General features: G+C 43.5%; 1 protein-coding gene across 2 annotated transcripts in view; it reads left to right on the forward strand.

Annotated features, from left to right (window-relative positions):
* The window catches only part of LOC123997592 (protein eva-1 homolog B-like), a 72,787-nt gene that overhangs the window by 46,629 nt on the left and 8,449 nt on the right, over positions 1-17,709 (forward strand). The window contains exon 1 of one of the 2 annotated variants that reach the window (XM_046301985.1): positions 5,992-6,330. The exons of the other annotated variant lie outside the window; for it this stretch is intronic. The gene's annotated coding sequence lies outside the window, so the exon portion shown is untranslated. Of the gene's footprint in view, positions 1-5,991; positions 6,331-17,709 lie in introns of those variants that run through there. 2 annotated transcript variants of the gene reach the window in all.

The following is a 17,709-nucleotide window of genomic DNA, read 5'->3' on the forward strand; positions in this document are numbered from 1 at the left end:
ATATACGAAGAGAGAATTCTCTTGGCAGGTAATACGATCATCATTTGATTGTGAGGTATTCTAGGTTCTGTGAACAAAAGGACTTGAGTTCCTGTATTTTCTCACAATCAACCCATTAGTAGTTAATAATGAAACATACACCCCCGCCCTTCTTCCTGGAAATATATTTATTTCTGTCTGCACTTTAAACTGAGAACCCAACTGGCTGATACGGACTCAGGCAGTATATCCCGAGAGAGACATGTTTCCGTGAAACAGAGTATGTTACAATCCCCAATGTCTCTTTGGAAGGAAATCCTTGCCCTGAGCTCGTCAACTTTATTATCCATTGACTGAATATTACCGAGTAATATACTCCGAAGCGGTGGGTGGTGTGCGTGCCTACTGAGTCAGACTAGACGTCCACTCCGAGTACCTCTCCTCCACCAGTGGTGTTTTGGGTCAGCCTCTGGAATCAGTTTAATTGTCCTGGGGGTACAAACGAAAGAAGCCGATTCAGGAAAGTCGTATTCATGGTCGTAATGCTGGTAAAACTGGTGAGTTAGCGTCCAAACGTTCTTCCCGGCTGTATGTAAAAACACAATAACGTCTCTGGGCTAATAATGTAAGAAATAACACAGAAAATAAATACTGCAAAATTTACAAAGATCTATAAGCACGGCAGCCCTATCTGTCGGCACCAAGAAGGCTTGGTTTTCGCTAAGGTGTGGACAGGGGTGGCGGATGGGTGTGATCCCATGACTCTGTATCAGAAAGTTGTGTGTTTGATCCCAATGGTGACATTTATATTTCGTTTTTTTTAATGCTCTCCCAAACCTTAACCCTTAAAGGAGAAGTTTACCCAAATTACAGACACTCCCAAGTGATTCCATACATTGAAGCAAGTTCAGTGGAGTTTGCCCTCTCCTATTACATTTGAGGTAAGACCCAGATGCAGACAATGTCAAATTAACAACAGTTTATTAATCCAACAGGGGCAGGCAAAAGACAGGTCAAGGGCAGGCAGGGGTCAGTAATCCAAATATGTGGGGCAAAGGTACATGACGGCAGGCAGGCAGGCTCAGGGTCACGGTCAGGGCAGGCAGATAAGGTAAAAACCGGGAAAACTAGTAAACAGGAACAATCAAGAGACAGGAAGAGAGGGGAAAATGCTGGTAGGCTTGACGAAACAAACAAACTGGCAACAGACAAACGAGCACACAGGTATATATACACAGGGGATAATGGGGAAGATGGGAGACACATGGAGGGGGGTAGAGACAATCACAAAGACAGATCAGGGTGTGACAGTAACCCCCTCAGTAGTGACTACCTACCTGGGCACATACCTGGTTGACCGGGGAAATCTGTGATGAGGCCTGGGTCCAGAATGTTCCTGTCGGGGACCCAGCACCTCTCCTCCGGGCGATAACCCTCCCAGTCAACCAGGTACTGCCCCAAGGTCGAACCTTCACGAGACGCCTCACAGTGTATGCCGGTTGGCCGTCGATGAGACGGGGAAGACGGATGGGCCTGGAAACAGGAGACAAAGGACTGTGAGTCATGGGTTTAACTCTGGACACATGAAAGGTGGGATGTATACTAAGGGTACGGGACAACAGAAGACGAACAGCAGAGGGGCTAATCATTTTTGAGATGGGAAATGAGCCGATAAACTGGGCGGAGAGTTTGCGGGATTTATCTCCCCCCGATAAACCGCGGGGAGAGATCCCGGGTGGATAACTATACCTTCTGCCTGAGACAATACAGGGGAGCCGGGGTCCGATGGCGATCCGCTTCTCGTCGATACCTGGAGGTGGTCTTGAGGAGGGCCGACCAGGCTCTCCAGGTCTGACAGCGGTGGATAAACATCTGGACAGAAGGTATGCCGACCTCTTCTTCCTGCTCGGGGAAGAGCGGGGGCTGAGACCACAGGGAACACTCAAATGGCAATAGGCCCGTGGCAGAGCAGGGAAGGGTGTTGCGGGCATATTCTACCCACACAAGCTGCTGGCTCCAGGTGGTGGGTTAATGAGCCTGCCAGGACGAGAACTGAGGTCCCCGGTCAGAGACCATGTCCACGCGCAGTCCATGGATCCAGAAGACGTGCTGCACCATGAGCTGGGTCACCTCCTTGTCCTCGGAAACAGAGATGACAGCAAGAGCTAACTGGTGTTCGGTCCCTGGCTGCACTTTATATAGGAAATCAACGGAAGAAGGCACCAAATTCCACTGTTTTACGATAAAATATATCAATCTTACATCGCTGTGTATGCGTAACTAGCACTTCAGCAATAATCCATATGATTAAGATATGTAATCTGAAATTATGGAGAGAGACAATATACATTGTGTCACCTTACATTACAGAATAGAGTATCATAAAACCATTGTGACAAATAAACATAGGCTATATAGTGTTTTGGGCTAATGTGAAAACATAACCCTGATAACGGTCCCGCTCATAGAGATTTATGATAAGTAATCATTCAATAAAGTAAAGTTTAGCTACTTATTCATTAAATAATTGTCCATGTAGCCCATCTGGAACAGGGTTGCGTCACCAATACATTTTTGGAATACCGAAAATTGTTTCCAGGACACCAGAGTTTATGTGGGCAGCACAATACCTGTGGTCGCAAAAGCAACCTTACCTCTCCTCATCATCATAACGTTCCTCTATTTCTGTAGGAATTGTAGTCACATACTCAAATTCTCTTCAGCTCAAACATTCCTCATTCGCTTCATTGGTGCACCATTGCCACATCTGCACCACCAGTCTGTGTTGATCCTGGGGATGGGTTGCGGCTTTGGTCCAGCTATTGCTGCGGCTTTGGTGGCTAAGGTGGCAGCGACCATCTGAAGCTCAATTTGCCTCAATTCTTTGTTCAAATAATCAGGCTTATATGAATACGTTTCAACAACCTTCATCGGTGCCCCTCCAGTAGCAAGTATGTTGTTGTCAGACATTTGTAGGTTGTGGTTTACTTTGTATAACTAACGTGTAACACTGTCTTCACTTCTCTGCCCCCCCAAAAACGTGCATCTGTGAATAAAGGCATATCGTGCAGTTTCTACATGGCAGGGATTCCCCCGAGAGCACACATGTGCAGTTGTTACCCATCTCCACTGCTGTGGCAGTCAGCTACATGAAATAATGATATAAAATCATCACAAATGTTAGTACTAAAACCGACAGTACTTTTGAAAATAATTGCTCATTGTAAGCTTTCAATAAAAACATTTGTCTGAATTGTAAATTCACTGGCAACGGAGCAGAGCGAGGCCTGCATCCTGCAACGTTTTTGCAGCTGTTTCAGTACAGCGATACAGGCAGAGGGACGGGAGAGAGAAAACTCCACTGAACTAGTTTCAATGTATGAAATCACTTGGGACTTTCTGGATTTTTAGTAAATTTCTCAATTAAACTTTTAAATTTGACTTTGGAGCAACCTCGGAATTTTACGTTTGGAGAAACGGAAAATAAACGTCTAATTCTGGAGTGAGACTGTGAGAGCTTGTGGAGCTAACCTTAGCTAGGTTACGGTTAGGGTTAGGGGTTAAGGGTTAAGGTCAGGGTTAGGGTGTAAGGGTTTAGATTAGTGTTAGGGTTAGGAGAAGGGTTAGCTAACATGCTATGTAGCTGTAAAGTAGCTAAAACGTTGTACGGTGTTGTAAAGTGGCTAATTAGCTAAAATGCAAAGGTTGTCCGTGATATGATTTGAACACGCAACATTTTGGTTGCTAGACGTTCGCATTATATGCCCACCATCTTCCCCATACCAAACGTAACATATCATACTAATTTTAGTGTCACAGATGTACTTTTACTATGTTACGTCTCGTCTATGAGGCCAGGCTGTTATAGTTTATCAACTCAAGCAGCAGCTCGCTCAATGAACAAGTGCTATCTTGTCTGAGATCTTCCCCTCCTCCTTCCTTCATCCATCCACCTCTCATTTCATCATCCGTCATTCATTTAATTCTCCCACCTGGTCTAGAGATAGAACCTTCACATCTCTGAACAAAGTCTCACCCACTCCTTCTTCCTGTGACAAAAGCCTCTCATAATCTATGGTCTACACAACCTTGACTCACTGCGCCCCTCTGTAAGGTATGCTTAAGTAACAGCCCGGAGGCTTCCATAGATTCTACTACCTCTCCACCCCTAACAGACACACATGGACACGGACACACGGACACACGGACACACGGACACACGGACACACGGACACACACACGGACACACACACACGGACACACACACACGGACACACACACGGACACACACACGGACACACACACACATACACACACACACACACACACACACACACACACACACACACACACACACACACACACACACACACACACACACACACACACACACACACACACACACACACACACACACACACACACACACACACACACACCTCTCTCTCAGTGTTGGAGTGTAAATCAGTCCCAGGGACAGGGGGGCATCTGCCAGCCATGAGAAGATCATCCAGAAAAAAACACTGAGATCCTAGAGCTCAATATAGTATGTGTGTGCCCACGCACGTACGGGACTGCAGTCTTAAAACCAACTGCTCCAACCCAACCCAACCGACCCCACACTCCTCCTCTCATCTCCCCCATCTCTTCAGCTGACACGGGGTTGGGGGGGGGGGGGTGCTGGAGAGATGCCTTCTGCTGTCTCTTTTTCCTCTCCAACGTTTTGTTATTAGGGACAAGGGAAAAGCAAAACATCTGGGAAGAGAGGCAGAAAGGGAGAATGTTTGAACTGGAGTGGCGAAGGAGTCCAATTGAACTGAATCCATCTCCAGAGCATCCAAAGAGCTTGTGTCCCTTCATGGGTTGTTAAGTTCTGTTCTCTTGTGAGCGTGGGTTAATGAGTGAAATATGTGGACATCCCAAATGGCACCCTAATCCCTTTATAGTGCACAATTTTTTTTACCAGGGCCCATAGAGCACTACATAGGGAATAGGGTGCTATTTGGGACGTATCCCAATACCATGTTTCTTTCTTTTTCCACCTCAGCAGCAGGGTGTATCAGAATAACAGCTTTGCGCCGACATTGACCTCATTGAGAAATTAGGAAACTCGATGACGCACTTCTTAATGCAGCTTCTCAATATTGATTTCACAGCACTTTGTAGAGAAGTCTTCCCCTCCCTTGATTCCCATGGAGGCCCGGTCCATGTTGATGGGAAATACTGTATCTCCATACCCACACACTCCGTCTGGCTTTAATTAAATCTGGTCAAGGCTTTGCTTGGTGGCCCAGTGTATTTACTGCTCACTCTCTTCAGTTGGTTGGGGGTTTCCTCCCTGCTAGTAAGTCTGGGTTACAAAACAAGATGAGCATGTGCTGTGAACCCGTAATGTAGGACTTATGGCCATGTCATGCTGTCACGGCCAAGTGCTAAGCCTGAAAAGTAGGTTTTTTTCCAAAAATGTTCAAAAGACTATGGATACTTACATGGTTTTGCGTTATTTTGTTATTCAGCAAGGACAGTTACTAGATAGATACCACATTTTATGCGGTCAAACCTCTTCAGTCTTCATTTTCTTCTCTATAATGGATTATAAAATCAAATTGATAGCTATATGTTTATGAGTGTGGCTCACAACTGTGAGGAGGTTGTCATATTTTTCAGACTACATGTTTACTCCTACCCCCAAAAGTCCCACTTTCCCATTCATCTTCAAATCAAAAAGGCTTAAGCTGCAATACAGTGTGTTTTGTTGCTTATATACAGTTATTATTAATAGCTCCAAAGGTAAACGACAATCCATCACTGTCATGCCTCCTGTTTTGTTTTTGTTCGTGTTTTCTCTGCTCAGTGTGGAAAATCAACCTTCATTTGTCGGGGGTTGTGTTTTTCCTGTCCATTTCCTTAACAGAGGGGACGAGGGGGAAGTACTCCTTCCCAATACTCCCTCCCTCTTTCCTTCTTCCCTCCCTCTTTCCCAAACCCTGCTCATTTTTGGAGGTTCCTCATTCCTCCTTTTTTCTCTCTCTTTCTGAGAGGTTGTATGACAGCTTTTCCTGCTGCTGGCAGAGAGAGTGGAGACCGTGAGGGAGAGGGAAAGTCTGTTATTCAGAGCAAGCTACCACCTCTTCCCTATAGGTTTCTCTACACGCTCCAGGACTGGAGAACAGCAGTAGTCACACACAAGGAACGAGCAAGATTGATAAAGTCAGGATTGCTTGTTGTGTTGATTTTGTCAACCTGGATGCGAGAAGTGGACTGTTTTGACTGAGGCTAGCATTGAGCCTTACCTTATCTTGACAGGAATGAACTTTCCTAAGAGGACACTTTGACAGTACTACTTACTTGGTGAGTGTGACAACCCCAGTCTGTGTATGTAAAATAACATATGAACCTCAACGAGGTACTTAAATCACTGTATTTACAATGTAAAGGCTGTAACTTTTTGCGTTTCCCTTTAAAACCCATAAGCCCTGCTTAAGCCAGGGGAGGGTGTTCTACTAAGCTATATGGAATTATTTTTGTTTTTGAGAAGGTCATACCAAGGATCATTTTGCTATTTGATTTAGAATTTTAATACCCCTTGAAGTATCCCCCAAAAATATGTTTTAAAATATTTTGGGCCATTCTGCTATTAGCCCATACAGACGCGTTGAATGACAGATTCACTACATGGAACAACAGATAGTCCCCCCCAATAAATCTAAAGGAAGTTTGTTCTGAAATGTCTCCCCTATATCTGAGAGATATAAGAAAGATCAGGAAACATTTGTAACTTATTTTTTGCATGTATTTAACCCTTACTTTTGGCACTAAACAGTCTTCACATATATACAAACTTCCATTCATTTTTTTCAACTGGTATCATATTAGTGTGTAGCCCAAACTATTCGGACTCTACATACAGAAGTTGACAGATCGGCTGTACTGACTTCAGACGAGTCCCAAGACACTTATTGGGGTCGTAGAGCAAAACGGAGAACACCATCGTGTCCGTGAAAGTCTCATCTTTCAATAGAGGGGTCATAATAGTTTGGGAAGACTGATTTTTGTGATGTCTCATGGTATGACAAACACCATTCTAGCTCTTTCACCTTTCACCACAGATGTGGAAGTGTGACATAGGCAGATGCAGTGGATTGAGATGCATCTAATGCAAACCTGATACCTCTAGCTTAAACTGACTGATTTTTATGGGGGTGCGACCTGAGTGTCTGCTGTTTCATGTTTTGCAGTTTATGTTCCTTCAGAACTTGTGGTTGCAAGAGTTTGGGAACACTTTTTAAAACTCTAATGACGACTAGAAGTTCCCTTTCTGTCAGCGCACTCAGTAGAACACACAGCTATAGTTTCCGGCGCTGTGTGTTGCAGCTCGTTTCCTTCCTTCCAGGAACAGTAGCTATATTCATATCTTTACGTGACCCAAGCTCATTTATAGGGGTTATACTGTTCTTGTTGGAGTGTCCTCAAGAGAAGCAATGCTCACCTTTTGAGTGTCTCAACAAGTGTCTCAATGTGAGCTCTCACGAGAGCTAAGAGCTCACTGCCCCAACATGTATCAGCTAGCTGCACAGTGGCTAACCTTGCGGTGATAGATGACTTGACTTTCGCCGCAATAAATGCAAACATCCTGCCGCATTCTGTATTTTGGTGAGGGCCGCATCAACAGCGTAATACGATCTGGGGGAGCCGAGGTGGGAGCGTCATGCTTCACTGATGTGCAGCCCTCCCGTTTCATCAACATATAGGGGTCCTGTGTGTGTGCGTACGTGTGTGTGTGGGGGGGGAGAATAATGGTTTTGTCTCACACACATACACATGCACACACCGTCTCTACTGGAGTGCTGTGGTCAGCTCCTCTTATCAGTAGGAGATAGCCATTCTCAGAGGTCCCCTCTAATTAGCATTTCTAAGTGGGCAGGCAGCTTGCTGTCTCTCCCTGTGTCAATCTGATAAAGTGACAGATAACAGAGTATAAGTGTGAATGCCTTAAACCCTCAAGCGTGTTTTGGGACAGTTGACTTGTATCTGACCTCTCCCAGCTATGTTCCCCACCATCCTCTTGTTCTCCTCAATCTCATTGCCCCATGTTTTATCACTGGGGTTTTTGCCTTATCTGTGGCCTCTAAGGAGTCACAGGTCAATCCTTGACTTAAAACACTTGTCTAAACTCTAAACCATTTGCCTGGCCCTCTGCTGCACAGGAGACAACAAAGCGCTTCAGAGTGCTTTCACAGACACACATACTGTACAGTGCCTTGCAAAAGTATTCATCCCCCTTGGCGTTTTTCCTATTTTGTTGCATTACAACCTGTAATATAAATGGATTTTTACTTGGATTTCCATGTAATGGACATACACAAAATAGTCAAAATTGGTGAAGTGAAAAAAAATAACTTTATACAGAAAAGTATTTATCTCCTTTGTTATGAAGCCCTTAAATCAGATCTGGTGCAACCAATTACCTTTAGAAGTCACATAATTAGTTAAATGAAGTCCACCTGTGTGCAATCTAAGTGTCACATGATCTGTCACATGATCTCAGTATACATACATCTGTTCTTGAAGGCCCCAGTGTCTGCAACACCATTAAACAAGGGGCACCATCAAGCAAGCGACATCATGAAGACCAAGGAGCTCTCCAAACAGGTCAGGGACAAAGTTGTGGAGAAGTACAGATCAGGGTTGGATTATAAAAAAATATCAGAAACTTTGAACATCCCACAGAGCACCATTAAATCCATGATTAAACAATGGAAAGAATATGGCACCACAACAAACCTGCCAAGAGAGGGCCACCCACCAAAACTCACGAACCAGGCAAGGAAGGCAATAATCAGAGAAGCAACAAAGAGACCAAAGATAACCCTGAAGGAGCTGCAAAGCTCCACAGCGGAGATTTGAGTATCTGTCCATAGGACCACTTTAAGCCATACACTCCACAGAGCTGGGTTTTTACAAAAGAGTGGCCAGAAAAAAGCCATTGCTTAAAGAAAAATATAAGCAAACACATTTGGTGTTTGTCAAAAGGCATGTGGTGTTCTCCAAACATATTGAAGAAGGTACTCTGGTCAGATGAGACTAAAATGCAGCTTTTTGGCTGACAAGGAAACCGCTATATCTGGTGCAAACCCAACACCTTTCATCACCCCAAGAACACCATCACCACAGTGAAGCATGGAGGTGTCAGCATCATGCTGTGGGGATGTTTTTCACCGGCAGGGACTGAGAAACTGGTCAGAATGATGGATGGAGCAAAATACAGGAAAATTCTTGAGGGAAACCTGTTTCAGTCTTCCAGAGATTTGAGACTGGGACAGAGGTTCACCTTCCAGCAGGACAATGACCCTAAACATACTGCTAAACTAACACTTGAGTGGTTTACGGGGAAACATCTAAGTGTCTTGGAATGGCCTTGTCAAAGCCCAGACCTCAATCCAATTGAGAATCTGTGGTATGACATAAAGATTGCTGTACAGCAGCGGAACCCATCCAACTTGAAGGAGCTGGAGCTGGAGCTGGAGCAGTTTTGCCTTGAAGAATGGGGAAAAATCCCAGTGGCTAGATGTGCCAAGCTTATAGAGACATGCCTCAAGAGACTTGCAGCTGAAAATTGCTGCAAAAGGTGGCTCTACAAACTTGGCTCAAGTTTTCTGTTTTTGTTGTCATATTTTGCATCTTCCAAGTGGTAGGCATGTTGTGTAAATTAAATTATACCATCCCCCCTAAAATCTATTTGATTTCCAGGCTAAAGCAACAAAATAGGAAAAATACCAAAGAGGGTAAATACTTATGTAAGCCACTGTAGCCCTGGATCAAGATGAGTGGTGTATTATATGAGTGGTGTATTTGCTTTATTACCACTACAATCCTGTAATGATGCTTTGGTATTGCTATTTAAGCCATTGCCTTGGTCTCGCCTAGCAGAAACTGATAGAGTAACTCACATCTGACAACTTCTTAGGGTGAGTAAACCATTACTCTCACATGTGTGTTGGTATAATTTTTGTTTTGTTGTGTAACATGAGAGAGAGTTTGAGACATGCTACCTAAATGAAGTGGGAGGCACAGTATATTATATTTTGTAGACCAGTAGCCATTAAATGTTATAAACAGGTTTTCAAAGAGACGCAGAAGCTATGAACTGCCTTGTCTAATCAGATGTAAAGCCAACGAGACTGTAGTCGATTCAGATTCACAATTGACAAATAATTGGTTGATGAGTGATTAATCTCTGAAGCTGTGTTTAGCAAGACTCCAACTAAAAGCACTGCTGTCTCATAAAGCCTCAATGCCTTCTAATGACTGCTTCTCCCTGGTCTCCTTAGACTTAGGGGGATGTTTGACATGCTAAATCCACTAGGGTTTGCCTAAGCCTCTCTATCTCTGTACACATGTGAATGTCCAAGAACATAAAGAGCCCTGCAATTAAGGTAGAATTTGTTTAAAACTTTACATGGGAATCTGGGGGAAGAGAGGAACCATATGGTGAAAAAGGAATAAAAACAAGATGACAGAGTTAAGCACACAGAAACTGGCCGAGGTTTGGACCAAGTCATTGTTTTACAAGTTTGAGTTTCGAGTCCTAAACAAGTCATAATGTGCTCTTCACCAAATGTAATACAATTTCATATTTTTAACAAGAGTAATAGTTAGTATATTACATTTATGTAAATCATGAATGATTTTAAAAACATATATATATTAACTACTTTCCAAATAAACGTTATATTTCCATGGTCTCTCTCTCTCTATCTCTCTCTCTCTCTCTCTATCTCTCTGTGTGTGTGTGGTTACAGTAGGCTAACGTATGTCAATGGATTTAGGAACAGCAGTAACATCAGGCAGGATTTAGGCTACCAGCTTCAAATGTCGAACAACGTTGGAAATTGTTGCTCCTCCATCTGTAATTTTCTTTTGCAAGTTGCAATCCATTTTTTTGTTGATACAGCGTCGTCTTTATATCCGAATGTAATTATTTTGGGTATCATCTTTCCAAGGGCTCCATCTGAATTCACCCGCCGACATTCCTCTGCACTGCCACGCACAACTTTTTCTCAGCTGACACAATTTGATTGGCTGCTGTCCGATTCAAAAAGTAATCCATTAAATTAAGAGTTAATGCGCTGCACACTTTTTTAATCGGATCATTTTTAATATTTGGGCTTGGGGAGGGTATCAAGTCAGGTCGAGTCATAACGCTCAAGTCCAAGTCAAGTCACGCGTCACTGGTGTTAAAGTCAAAGTCGAGTTTCATATTTGTGACTCGAGTCTGACTCGAGTCCTAGTCATGTGACTCGAGTTCACACCTCTGGAAACTGGTACAGTGACGTTTGTAAAGTATTTCTAGTATTCATTGATTGCACATTAAATAAGAGACACTTGACTCAGAACCTCAATCTTATGATTGATTCATAGTTTACGGTCGGTTATCAAATAATTATGGTCTACACCAAACAAGTCGTTTGTCCAGCTCCGACAAAACTAAACCCTGACGAACTAAAGAGTACATACCATACAGACTAAAAATGACAGCACGTGTCTGTTTCCCAGAAGACTAGGCTTAATTTATGTCCAGGAAACCAGCTCTACTTGCTTGTGAACAGGACATGGTTAACTCTGCCCAGCCACTCATGGAAAGGGTTAACACATTTTGTGGCATAGGGTAATCACAAGTCTTGTGTAATGAATGCAGTATGTGGTTGTGGTCGGATGGTACATGCTGGCCCAGATCGATCAAAGATCACAACTCTATTTTTGGAGTTTGAGGTTGTGGATCACCTGAGGGTTACTGTGCTTTAAGAAAGCACAGGGGTGAATATGAGGAGGCAAAAATTAACACACATATGGGTGTATGCATGGACACACATCAATCACGCTCTGTCTCACACACACATTCCCACGCGCAAACACACACACACACTTACACTCTCTCGCACACACACACAAACTCATTAAGTTCCAATTCTGAGCATCAATGTCCTGGGCCCTGTATGTACAGTATTTTATTAAATGTTTTATTAATTTCACCTTAATTTAACCAGATAGGCTAGTTGAGAACTGCGACCTGGCCAAGATAAAGCAAAGCAGTACGACACAAACAACAACAGAGAGTTACACATGGAATAAACAAATCATACAGTCAATAACACAATAGAAAAAAATATACAGTGTGTGCAAATGAGGTAAGATAAGGGAGGTGATGCAATAAATAGAACACAGTGGCGAAATAATTACAATTTAGCAATTAAACACTGGAGTGATAGAGACTGGAGTTATAGATGTGCAGAAGATGAATGTGCAGAGATACAGGTTAGAGATATTGGGTGCAAAGGAGCAAAAAGATAGTTGGATGGGCTATGTAAAGGTGCAGTGATCTGGGAGCTGCTCTGACAGCTGGTGCTTAACTTCTCTGCGATATGTGGGACGGTAGTGTCCCACCTCGCCAACAGCTAGTGAAATTGCATGGCGCCAAATTCAAAACAACAGAAATCCAATAATTAAAATTCCTCAAACATACAAGTATTTTACACCATTTAAAGATAAACTTGTGGTAAATCCAGCCACAGTGTCCGATTTCAAAAAGACTTTACTGCGAAAGGACACCAAACGACTATGTTAGGTCAGTACCTAGTCACAGAAAAACACAGACATTTTCCAGCCAAAGAGAGGAGTCACAAAAAGCAGAAATAGAGATAAAATTAATCACTAACCTTTGATGATCTTCATCAGATGACACTCATGATACTTCATGTTACACAATACATGTATGTTTTGTTCGATAAAGTTCATATTTATATCCAAAAATCTCAGTTTACATTTGTGTGTTATTTTCAGTAGTTCCAAAACATCCGGTGATTTTGCAGAGAGCCATATCAATTTACAGAAATACTCATAATAAACATTGCTAAAAGATATAAGTGTTATGCATGGAATTTTAGATCCACTTCTTCTTAATGCAACCGCTGTGTCAGATTTTTTTTTAAACTTCACTGAAAAAGCACACCATGCAATAATCTGAGTACAGTGCTCAGACACAAAAACAAGCCATACAGATATCCGCCATGTTGTGGAGTCAACAGAAGTCAGAAATAGCATTATAAATATTAATTTGATGATCTTAACATAACTTTGATGATCTTAATCAGAATGCACTCCCAGGAATCCCAGTTCCACAATAAATGTTTGATTTGTTCGATAAAGTCCATAATTTATGTCCAAATACCTCCTTTTTGTTCGCGCATCTAGTACACAATCCAAACTCTCGAGGCGCGGGCAAGTCCAGGCGGAAGTTCAGATGAAAAGTCATATTACAGTTCGTAGAAACATGTCAAGGATGGTTTATCATAAATCTTCAATAATGTTCCAACCGGAGAATTCCTTTGTCTTCATAAATGCAATGGAAAGCAGGTCGCTCTCACTTGAGTGCGCGTGATCAGCTCATGGCACTCTGCCAGAGCCCTGACTCATTCAGACTCCTTCACAGTAGAAGCCTCAAACAAGGTTCTAAAGACTGTTGACAACTTGTGGGAGCGTTAGGAAGTGCAATATGACCCCATAGACACTGTATATTTGATAGAAAATGAGTTGAATAACTACAAACCTCAGATTTCCCACTTCCTGGTTGGATTTTTTTTCTTCTCGGGTTTTTGCCTGCCATATGAGTTCTGTTATACTCACAGACATCATTCAAACAGTTTTACAAACATCAGAGTGTTCCCTAATCTACTAATTATATGCATATCCTAGCTTTTATGGCTGAGTAGCAGGCAGTTTACTATACTCCCCCCCAGTCCCAAAGAAGTTAAAGTTAGTGAGGGAGATATGAGTCTCCAGCTTCAGTGATTTTTGCAATTTGTTCCAGTCATTGGCAGCAGAGAACTGGAAGGAAAGGCGGCCAAAGGAGGGATTGGCGTTGGGGGTGACAAGTGACATATACCTGCTGGAGCGCATGCTACGGGTGGGTGCTGCTATGGTGACCAGTGAGCTGAGATAAAGCAGGGCTTTACCTAGCAAAGACTTATAGATGACCTGTAGCTAGTGGGTTTGGCGACGAATATGAAGCAAGGGCCAGCTAACGAGAGCATACAGGTTGCAGTGGTGGGTAGTGTATGGGGCTTTGGTGACAAAACGGATGGCACTGTGATAGACTGCATCAAATTTGCTGAGTAGAGTGTTGGAGGCTATTTTGTAAATGACATCGCCAAAGTCAATGATCAGTAGGATAGTCAGTTTTACGAGGGTATGTTTGGCAGCATGAGTGAAGGATGCTTTGCTGCGAAATAGGAAGCCAATTCTAGATAGCATTTTGATTGAAGATGCTTAATGTGAGTCTGGAAGGAGAGTTTACAGTCTAGCTAGACACCTAGGTATTTGTAAATGTCCACATATTCTAGTGTCAACATATTCAAGTAGTGTTGCTGGACGGGCGGGTGGGTAGGTGCCTGTAGCGATCGGTTGAAGAGCATGCATTTAGTTTTACTTGCATTTAAGAGCAGTTGGAGGCCACAGAAGGAGAGTTGTATGGCATTGAAGCTTGTCTGGAGGTTAGTTAACACAGTGTCCAAAGAAGGGCCAGAAGTATACAGAATGCTATCATCTGTGGAGAGGTTTATCAGAGAATCACCAGCAGCAACAGCGACATCATTGATGTATACAGAGAAGAGAGTCGGATCGAGAATTGAACCCTGTGGCACCCCCATAGAGACTGACAGAGGTCCGGACAACAGGCCTTCAGATTTGACACGCTGAATTTTGTCTGAGAAGTAGTTGGTGAACCAGGCGAGGCAGTCATTTGAGAAACCAAGGCTGTTGAGTCTGCTGATAAGAATGTGGTGATTGACAAGAGTCGAAAGCCTTGGCCAGGTCTATGAATACAGCTGCACAGTATTGTCTCTTATCGATGGAGGCTATGATATCGTTTAGGATAAGCGTGGCTGAGGTGCACCCATGACCAGCTGGGAAACCAGATTGCATAGCAGAGAAGGTACGGTGGGATTCAAAATGGTCGGTGATCTGTTTGATAACTTGGCTTTCGAAGACCTTAGAAAGGCAGGGTAGGATAGATATAGGTCTGTAGCAGTTTGGGTCTAGAGTGTCCCCCCCTTTGAAGAGGGGGATGACCGTGGCAGCTTTCCAATCTTTGGGGATCTCAGACGATACGGAAGAGAGGTTGAACAAGTAGCAATAGGGGTTGCAACGATTTTGGCTGATCATTTTAGAAAGAGAGGGTCCAGATTGTCAATTCCTGCTGATTTGTAGGGGTCCATATTTTGCAGCTCTTTCAGAACATCAGCTATCTGGATTTGGGAGAAGGAGAAATGGGGGAGGTTTGGGCAAGTTGTTGTGGGGGTGCAGGGCTGTTGACCAGGGTATGGGTGGCCAGGTGGAATGCATGGCCAGCAGTAGAAAAATGCTTATTGAAATTCTCAATTATCGTGGATTTATCGGTGGTGACAGTGTTTTCTAGCCTCAGTGCAGTGGGCAGCTGCCCTTATTCTCCATGGACTTTACAGTGTCCCAGAACTTTTTGGAGTTTGTGTTGCAGGATGCAAATTTCTGTTTGAAAAAGCTGCTTTCCTAACTGCCTAACTGTTCCTGGTTACATTTTTTTGAATGGGGCTTGCTTATTTGCGATTGTGAGGAAAGCACTCTTAAAGAATAACCAGGCCTCTTCTAGTGATGGGATGAGGTCAATATCCTTCCAGGATACCCTGGCCAGGTCAATTAGAAAGGCCTGCTTGCTGAAGTGTTTTAGGGAGTGTTTGACTGTGATGCGGGGTGGTTGTTCGACCGCAGACCCATTACGGACACAAGCAATGAGGCAGTGATCGCTGAGATCCTGGTTGATGACAGCAGAGGTGTATTTGGAGGGTACGTTGGTTAGGATGATATCTATGAGGGTGCCTGTGTTTACAGATTTGGGGTGGTACGGTGGTAGTTGCATTGATAATTTTTGTGAGATTGAGGGCATCAAGCTTAGATTCTTGGATGGCCGAGGTGTTAAGCATATCCCAGTTTAGGTCACCTAACAGCACGAGCTATGGAGATAGATACGGGGCAATCAATTCACATATGGTGTCCAAGGCACAGCTAGGGGCAGAAGGTGGTCTACAGCAAGCGGCAACAGTAAGAGACTTGTTTCTGGAAAGGTGGATTTTTAAAAGTAGAAGCTCAAATTGTTTGGGCACAGACCTGAATAGTAAGACAGAACTCTGCAGGCTATCTCTGCAGTAGATTGCTACTCCGCCCCCTTTGGCAGTTCTATCTTGTCGGAAAATGTTTTTGTTAGGGATGGACATTTCAGGGTTTTTGGTGGCCTTCCTAATCCAGGATTCAGACACGACTAGGACATCCGGGTTGGCAGAGTGTGCTAAAGCAGTGAATAAAGCAAATTTAGGGAGGATGCTTCTAATGTTAACATGCATGAGCTAGATTGCGATGGAGCACGTATGATAAAGTTGATATGGTGATAGAGCATGTGTTTTCTCTTCTGGATTTCCATAGGAGAGCAGCACTTTGTCTCTGTCTAACATCAAAACCATCAACCCCACACCTGGCCGCTATTAACATCCACCCCCATGGGCCCATATCTCCATTACTCTCCATACCCCCACCAACCCAATCCTCATGGGGTAAAGAGATTGCTCGCTAGATAATTTCTTATGTCACTAAAATACCTGCTTCGGTTTGTCACGGATTGCAGTTACATTCGCACTGAAAAGCATAGAGGCTTCTCTGCTGAACCAAGTTGGAGTGGAGTTGAAGATGACACTCTCCATTTAAATTAAATCATCACATAGAGAAGTATGACATAAAGAAACCAAAATAACTTCCTTATTGAGTACCTGCCCTGTGAATTAGATCAGAATGTTTAGTAATGCCTTGGATGAGAAGAAGGTTCTGGTCCTTGAAAGCTACAGTGTTAAAAAGCTGTTGTTAAGTGAGACTAAAGTCAAATTCAACAACTTATCAAAACTGTCCACCCACTGTGCACAAATGTCGGTACAATGTCAATTTTGGATTTATATATGTTTGCTTTGTCAATGAGCGTGATTTGAAAGTGAAATCAAAACAATCTTTGAGCCATGTAAGTGAATTTTGGTTCAAATTTGGGAAAAGATTATCTACAAAAATGGTTGATTCTCCCAGTTTGTGCCTGGTGGGCAGTTTAAAATGGCTCACTTATAACCCAGAGAAAGTTAATCCAAGGCTAATGTTTGGAAACCACCTTCACTGGGTGGCAACCCTGCTCGCTGTTCGGGAGGAGAAAACGAAAAGCAGATTTTCTACGTTTGAGTATCAGCTCAGTGGAGCGCCCCATACTCTCAGCTGGCAGACATCTTTGGGGTCAGCTCTACCTTGTGCTCGGTGTCACTGGGCCTGATGGCAAACACATGTCTGACTGGGCTCAAACTGAGATAATTCCCCCCACAGTACGAGCCCATGGCCAGGGCACGGTGCAATGGCAAACAGCATCAACACTTAGCACAGCTTGATCCCCGAGATCCCATGTCAAGAGAAAACAAGAAAGGAAGACACTCTCTTTTCTCTGAAATGCCCTTACAACCCTTTACTGTCGTCAAGAAAGACCGGCCGTGCTGGACAGAAAATGCCTTCACCAGATGCCTACCCTCTGAATGCTTTTACAGGCCCCGGCGAACAGAGCCCAAGCTCTTAGGAAAAGTGTCCGTGTTTATTGGGTGGAACATTACCGCCTGCACCTCT

The sequence above is a fragment of the Oncorhynchus gorbuscha genome, linkage group LG15, assembly GCF_021184085.1.
Source record: "Oncorhynchus gorbuscha isolate QuinsamMale2020 ecotype Even-year linkage group LG15, OgorEven_v1.0, whole genome shotgun sequence".
In the NCBI taxonomy this organism is placed as follows: Eukaryota; Metazoa; Chordata; class Actinopteri; order Salmoniformes; family Salmonidae; genus Oncorhynchus; species Oncorhynchus gorbuscha.